The 7,383-nt window shown below is 38.2% G+C and overlaps 1 long non-coding RNA gene across 1 annotated transcript in view; it reads right to left on the bottom strand.

The window, feature by feature from the left end:
• Window positions 1-463: 463 nt before the first annotated feature.
• The window catches only part of LOC129044618 (uncharacterized), a 148,042-nt gene continuing 141,122 nt past the window's right edge, over window positions 464-7,383 (bottom strand). The window contains exon 3 of the long non-coding RNA XR_008504719.1: window positions 464-539. This is a non-coding gene — a long non-coding RNA (uncharacterized LOC129044618). The remainder of the gene's footprint in view (window positions 540-7,383) is intronic.

Here is a 7,383-nt window from a genome sequence, read left to right as displayed (position 1 = left end):
CAACTATAAAAAAATTAATAATCTGATTTTAAAATGGGCACAAGATCTGAACAGACATTTATCAAAAGAAGACATACAAAAAGGCAGGGAAGAAAAATGGCAGATAGGAGGCAGGACTAAACTGCAACTCCCACTTGAACGAACAGAGCAGCGTGTGGAGACTCACATCATGAACTTTTGGTCCAAGAACTATTGCAAGAACATAACAAAAAAGCTGAGAGAATCCACAGACCCTTTAAAGGAAGTGGATTGCTCTTGCAGGCCATGAGAGACAGCCAAAAAACTGTGAGTGCCTAAAGCATAAAAATGTGACAGGGGAATCATTCACCCCTGAACACATATCCTCACTGGGGATCCCAAAGGTCCAAGTCACTGGAGAAGGATTTGACCTTACCTGGAGCTGAGACAAATTTAGAGAGTCAAACAAAATACAGGCGTAGAAGAAGCAGCAGGAAGAGCCTTGTGGGCTCTCTTGGTCCCCAGGGAAGCCATTTCTGCTTTTGTCTCACAGAGGTCCTTGAGAAGGGCTGCCAAAGGATCTGTGAAAAGACCAGAGGAAGAAGGAAACTTCCAGCTAAACTTTGTAACAATTTCACCCAAACACAAAGTTGCCTGAACAGAACTTGGGGGAGGGGGTGCATTGGGAGTGCAGACACAGCACAGAAGCCACTGTAGGCTGGGAGGTGTTAAACCTCAAAGTCCTGCTTGTTTTCTCAGCTAGGAGGCTGGTTGCCTGGGGCAAGTTCTCAGCCCTATTCACTTACTACTTGGAAATAAACTTAGTGCTGTTGGGAGGTAGGGGGTGGGTGGGAGTGAGACTGGCCTTTTGGGCTGTGTGGGAGCTGGGTAAGGCCTGTAACTGCCAGCTTTCCCTCACTTCTCTGGTGATCTGCATTAGACAGCAGAGGCAGCCATAAACCCCCTGGGAACATAACTCCATTGGCCTGAGAACCATACCCCTATCCCCACCAGTAGCTGCAGCAAGCCCCACCCAAGGAGAGTCTAAGCTCAGACACACCTAACCCTGCCCCAAACTGATGGTCTTTCTCTACCTGCCCTGGTAGCTGAAGAGAAAGGATATAATCTCTTGAGAACTCTAGGGCCCCGCCCACTGCCTGATCTTCCCTATACTACAGCAGTGGATGCTCCCTTGAAAGCTTCACCTCCTGGCAGGAGGCCATCCAACACAAAACTAGTGCAATCAACAAAACTACAACTAAAGACTCTCACAGAGTCCATTTCACTCCCCTGCCACCTCCACCAGAGAAGGTGCTGGTATGCATAGCTGAGAGACCGGAAGATAGTTCACACCACAGGACACTGTGCAGACACCCTCAGTACCAGCCTGAGGCCTGGTAGCTCTGCTGGGTGGCTAGATCCAGAAGAGAAATAACAATCACTGCAGTTAACTCTCAGAAAACCATATCCCTAAGGAAAGGGGGAGAGCACTACATCAAGGGAGCACCCCTTGGGATAAAAGCATCTGAACAGCAGCCCCTGGGCCCCAGATCTTCCCTCTGACATAGTACAACAAATTAGAAGGAACCAGAAAAACAGTTATGGTAATATGACAAAACAAGGTTTTTTTAGTTTCCCGTAAAGATCGCACTAGCTCATAAGCAATGGATACAAACCAAGAAGAAATCCCCAAATTGCCAGAAAATAATTTAGAAGGTTGATTATTACACTGGAGGCATCAGACTTTCTGACTTCCAAATATACTACAAAGCCATAGTAACGAGAATAGCATAGTATTGGCACAAAACAGACTCATGGACCAATAAAACATAATAGAGAATGCAGAAATAAATACATGCAAGAATCAGTGAACTGATTCTTGACAATGGTACCAAGAGTGCACATTGGGGAAAGAATGGTCTCTTCAATAAATGGTGCTGGGAAAACTGGATATGCAGAAGAATAAAACTAGATTCCTATCTCTCACCATATACAAAATCAACTCAAAATTGATTAAAGACTTAAAAGGGAGACCCAAAATTATGAGGTTACTGAAGAAAACCTAGGGGGAAACACTTTATAACATTGGTCTAGGCAAGGATTTTTTGGATAAGACCTTTCAAAAGCACAGACAACAGCAAAAATAAACAAATTGAATTATATCAAACTAACAAGTTTCTGCACAGCAAAGTAATCAATCAACATAGTGAAGAGCCAACTTATAGAAGGGGAGAAAATATTTGCAAGCCATGTATCTGACAAGGGGTTAATATATCTAGAATACATAAGGAATTTAAACAACTCAGTAGCAAAAATAAATTAATTTTAAAAATCTGATTTTAAAATGGATAAAAGACCTGAATAGACATTTTTGAAAAGAAGACATGGTCAGGTATGGTGGTTCACCCTATAATCCCAGAAATATGGGAGGTCAAAGTGGGCGGATCACCTGAGGTCAGGAGTTTGAGACCAGCCTGGCCAACATGATGAAACCCTGTCTCTATTAAAAATACAAAAACATTAGCCAGGCATAGTGACATGCGCCTGTAATCCCAGCTAGTTGGGAGGCTGAGGCATGAGAATCACTTGAACCCAGGAGACAGAGGCTGCAGCAAGCCGAGATCATGCCACTGCCCTCAAGCCTGGGCAACAGAGTGATACTTTGCCTCAAAAAAAAAAAAAAGACACATAAATTATATAAATGGCCAACAAGTACATGAAAAAGTGCTCAACATCACTAATCAGCAGAGAAACACAAATCAAAACCATAGTGAGATGTCATCTCACTCTGGTTAAAGAGATGAACCATTATCAAACAGTCAAATAACAAATGCCAGCATGGATGTAGAGAAAGGGGAACTTTTATACACTGTTGGTGAAAACATAAGTCAGTATAGCCACTATATTCAATAGTATGGAGGTTCCTCAAAAAATTAAATATATAACTACCATGTAATTCAGAAATCCCACTGCTGGGTATACATCTACAGGAAACAAAATCAATATGTTAAAAAGATATCACTACTCCCATGTTTATTGCAGCAAAAATTCACAACATCTGAGATATGAAATCAAGTGTCTGTCAACAGACGAATGGATTTTTAAAGTGTGATATATGTACAAAACATAATACTATTCAGCCATAAAAAAGAATGAAATCCTGTCATTTGCAAAAACGTGAATAAACCTGAAAGACATTATGTTAAGGGAAATAAGCCAGGCACAAAAGACACATACCACATGATTTCACTCATACATTGAATCTGAAATATTTGACCTCTTAAGAGTAGAGATTGGAACAGCGGTTACCAGAGGATGGGAGAATGCAGGGAAAAGGTGGGAATGGGGAGAGATTGGTCAACAGCTACATTACAGTTAGAGAAGAAGAAGAAGTTCTGGTGTTCTATTATACAGTAAGGAGTATGCAGTGAACAATAATGTATTGTGTATTTCAAAATAGCAAGAAGAGAGAATTTTGAATGTTCTCATTACAAAAAAAAGGTTGAATGATGAATATACTAATTACCCTGATTTGATCACTATATAATGTATACATGTATCAAAACATCACACTGTACCCAATAAATATATACAATTGTTAATTGTCAATTAAAATTTTTTAAAACTACAAAACACTTCTGAAAGAAATTAAAGGTGATGTAAATAAATGGAAAAACATCCCATGTTCATGAATTGGAAAACAATAGCATGAAGATGTCAATACTATCCAAAGTGCTTTACAGATTTAATTCAATCACTATCAAGGTCCCAATGACATTTTCTGAAGAAACAGAAAAACTCATTCTAAAATTTATATAGATTTCCAAAGGACTCTGAATAGCCAAAACAATCCCCAAAAAGAACAAAGCTGGAGGACTCACATTTCCTGATGTCAAATCTTACCATAAATCTATGGTAATCAAAAGTGTGGTACTAGCATACAGACATATAGACCAATGGAGTAGAATAGAGAGTCCAGAAATAAACATTGAATAGTGCCAAGACCATTCAATGGGAAAAGGAAAATCTTTCCAACAAAGGTGCTGAATATCCATATGCAAAAGAGTGAAGGTAAACTTTTACCTAACACCATACCCAAAAATTAATGTCAAATGAATCAAAGACCTAAACATAAGAGCTAAACTATAAAACTCTTGGAAGAAAACATAAGGCAAAATATTAATACCACTGGATTTGGCAATGATTTCTGACATATGACATCACAAAAACCAGCAATAAAAGAAAAACAATTGGACTTCATAAAAATATTTGAATGTGCATCAAAAAACACTATCAGAGTAAAAAGGAAACCCACAGAATGGAAGAAAATATTTGCAAATAATATATCTGATAGGGAATTGATATGCAGAACATATAGAGAATTCCTACAACTAATAAACAAAAATCAAACAATCTGAATAAAAAATGGTCAAAAGTCTTGAACAGACATTCCTCCAAAGAAGATATACGAATGACCAATAAGCACACGAGAGCTTGTTTGGAGGTTCTAGCAGGGGAGCGCAGCTACTCCTACTCGTATACCCTTGTCCTGTCTTCCTCTATTGGGGATGGTCATCCTCTATCACTGAGCATGCAGCTTCAAGAGGGACACACATAGAGCAGTGACAGAGGAAGGGCATACCTGCTTAGCCAGCCAGATCAGCCAAATCAACCCTGGCAATCAAAGGGGAGACAGATGTTGCAGCCAGATCACCCTCATATCCAAGCACATAAAAAGATTATCAAATTCCCTAATAATCAGAAATGTGAATAAAAGTTGTACTTGTATCTCACCTGTTACCCATTAGGATATCTACAGTAAAAAAAAAAAAAAAAAAAAAAAAGTGTTGGTGAGGATGTGGAAGAATTAGAATCCTTGTGCACTGTTGGTGAGAATGTAAAATAGGATAGCCTCTGTGGAAAACAAATGGCAGTTCCTGAAAATATTAAAAATAGAATCACTACATGAACCATCAATTTCACTTCTGGGCATATGCCCAAAAAACTTAAAAGCAGGGTCTAGAAGAGTTATTTTTATACTCATGCTCATAGCAGCATTATTCACAATAGTTAAAATGTGGAACCAACCCCAAATGTCCATCAACAGATGAATAATCAAAACGTGGTATATACATACAATGGAATATTATTCAGCCTTAAAAAGGAATAAAATCCTGACAAATACTACAACACAGATGAGTCTTGGGGACATTATTCTGAGTGAAATAAGCCAGTAACAAAAATATAAATATTTCATAATTCCACTTATAAAAGGTATTTAGAGTAGTCAAACTCATAGAAGCAGATAATAGAATGGTGGTTGCCAGGGGCTAGGGATAAGAGGGGATGAGGAGTTATGGTTTAATGGTTATAGAGTTTCCATTTTACAAGATAAAAAGAGTACTGGAAATGGATGGTTGTTATGGTCACACAACAATATCAATATGGTCAATACCACTGAACTGTACACTTAAAAATGGTTAAGATGGTAAGTTTATGTTATATGTATTTTACCAAAATAAAAAGTTGGAATAAAGCGATGTAATTAATCATATTAATAATCTATAAAGGAGAAACCCTGTGATCAGCTCAGTTGATGCAGAAAAATCACATGACAAAATCTGACATCCATTCCTGACAAAATCTGTTAGCAAGAACATACGGACACTTTCTTAATCTCATAAACGGCATGTATGAAAAACCTATAGCTAACATCTTGTAGTGGTTACCTTACAAATTTCAACATTCATATTTTACGTATTTAGCATCCATCTTAAGTTAGTACTTTTGCAATCTCCCAAACAAAAGCTTAACTGTATTTAACTTCAATCTCTTGCCATTTGTACTATTGTGATATACAGTTTAGCTACATATGTAGTAAAATTCATAGGACTTTATATCATCATAATCATTTTAAAAAGCATTCTTTTAGTTACCATCTCCTGTTGTTTTCATTCTTTCAAATAATTCCATGATTCAAATAGGATAATTTTCATACAGCCTTAAGAACAGGAAGGGGAACATCACACTCTGGGGACTGTTGTGGGGTGGGGGGAGGGGGGAGGGATAGCATTGGGAGATATACCTAATGCTAGATGACGAGTTGGTGGGTGCAGCGCACCAGCATGGCACATGTATACATATGTAACTCACCTGCACATTGCGCACATGTACCATAAAACCTAAAGTATAAAGAAAAAAAAAAAAAAAAGAAGTACAAAAAAAAAAAAAAAAAAAAAAAAAAAAAAAAAAAAAGAACCTCCTCTAGTGTTTTTTTAGTGCTTATTTGCTTGCAGTGCATGCTGTTTTTATTTGTCTAAAAACCTTTACCATAATTTTCTCTTAACTTTTTATTTTGACAGAATTTCAGAGTTCAAAGAGTCAAAGCAGTAATACAAGTTGAAATAATACAAAGAATTTCCATATTCACCTAGATTCCTCAAATGATTACTTTTTTGCATTTATCATATCATTCCCTCTCTGTCTTCTCCCCCAACCCCACTTCTTGTTTTTTTTTTTTTGAGACAGAGTCTTGCTCTGTCGCCAGGTTGGAGTGCAGTGGTGCGATCTTGGCTCACTGCAGCCTCCGACTGCCTGGTCTAAGCCATTCTCCTGCCTCGGCCTCCTGAGTAGCTGGGATTACAGGCACGTGTCACCACACCCAGCTAATCTTGGTTTTTTTGCTTTTTTTTTTTTTAGTAGAGACGGGGTTTCACCATGTTGGCCAGGATGGTCTCAATCTCCTGACCTCATAATCCACCCGCCTCGGCCTCCCAAAGTGCTGGGATTACAGGCTTGAGCCACCATACCCCTTGATAATTTTTTAATTACATTATTCTTTCTAAATTCATTGGCTATCTAGCATCAGAAACAGCTTTTCCTTCTTAGTCATTTATTAATTGGTATCAATGTGAATTTGTGGGTTTTTTAATTTCACCTTTATTTTTTGAAGGATATTCTCTCTGGACGTAGTTTTTTTAAAGATGTCATTTCAGTGCCTCTGGCTTAAAGAGTTTTAGTTGAAGAATCAGCCCTTAATCTTGTTGTTACATTGGAAGTGATATCTGCAGTTCCCACTTTGCTCTGCCCCCAGCTATGTTTGAGGTTATCTCTGTCTTTGGTTTTCAGCAGGTTGAATATATATGCTATAGTTGGTTTTCTTTGGATTTAGCTTGTTTGGGATGTGCTAAATGCTTTGATCTTAGAATTGAAGACTTTCATTCACAGATGAATGAAAAATTCTCATCCATTACCTCTTCAGTTATTACTTTTGCACCAACCTGTCTTTCTTCTTCTTCTGGGACCTATATGTAATCCTATAATTTTTTTTTATTTTATTTTTTTGAGATGGGGTCTCATTCTGTCACCCAGGCTGGAGTGTAGTGGTGTGATCATGGCTCACTGCAGCCTCTACCTCCCTAGGGT

This window comes from Pongo pygmaeus, chromosome 1 (assembly GCF_028885625.2).
Source record: "Pongo pygmaeus isolate AG05252 chromosome 1, NHGRI_mPonPyg2-v2.0_pri, whole genome shotgun sequence".
Lineage (NCBI taxonomy): Eukaryota > Metazoa > Chordata > Mammalia > Primates > Hominidae > Pongo > Pongo pygmaeus.
This window is presented reverse-complemented; position numbering and strand designations above follow the sequence as displayed.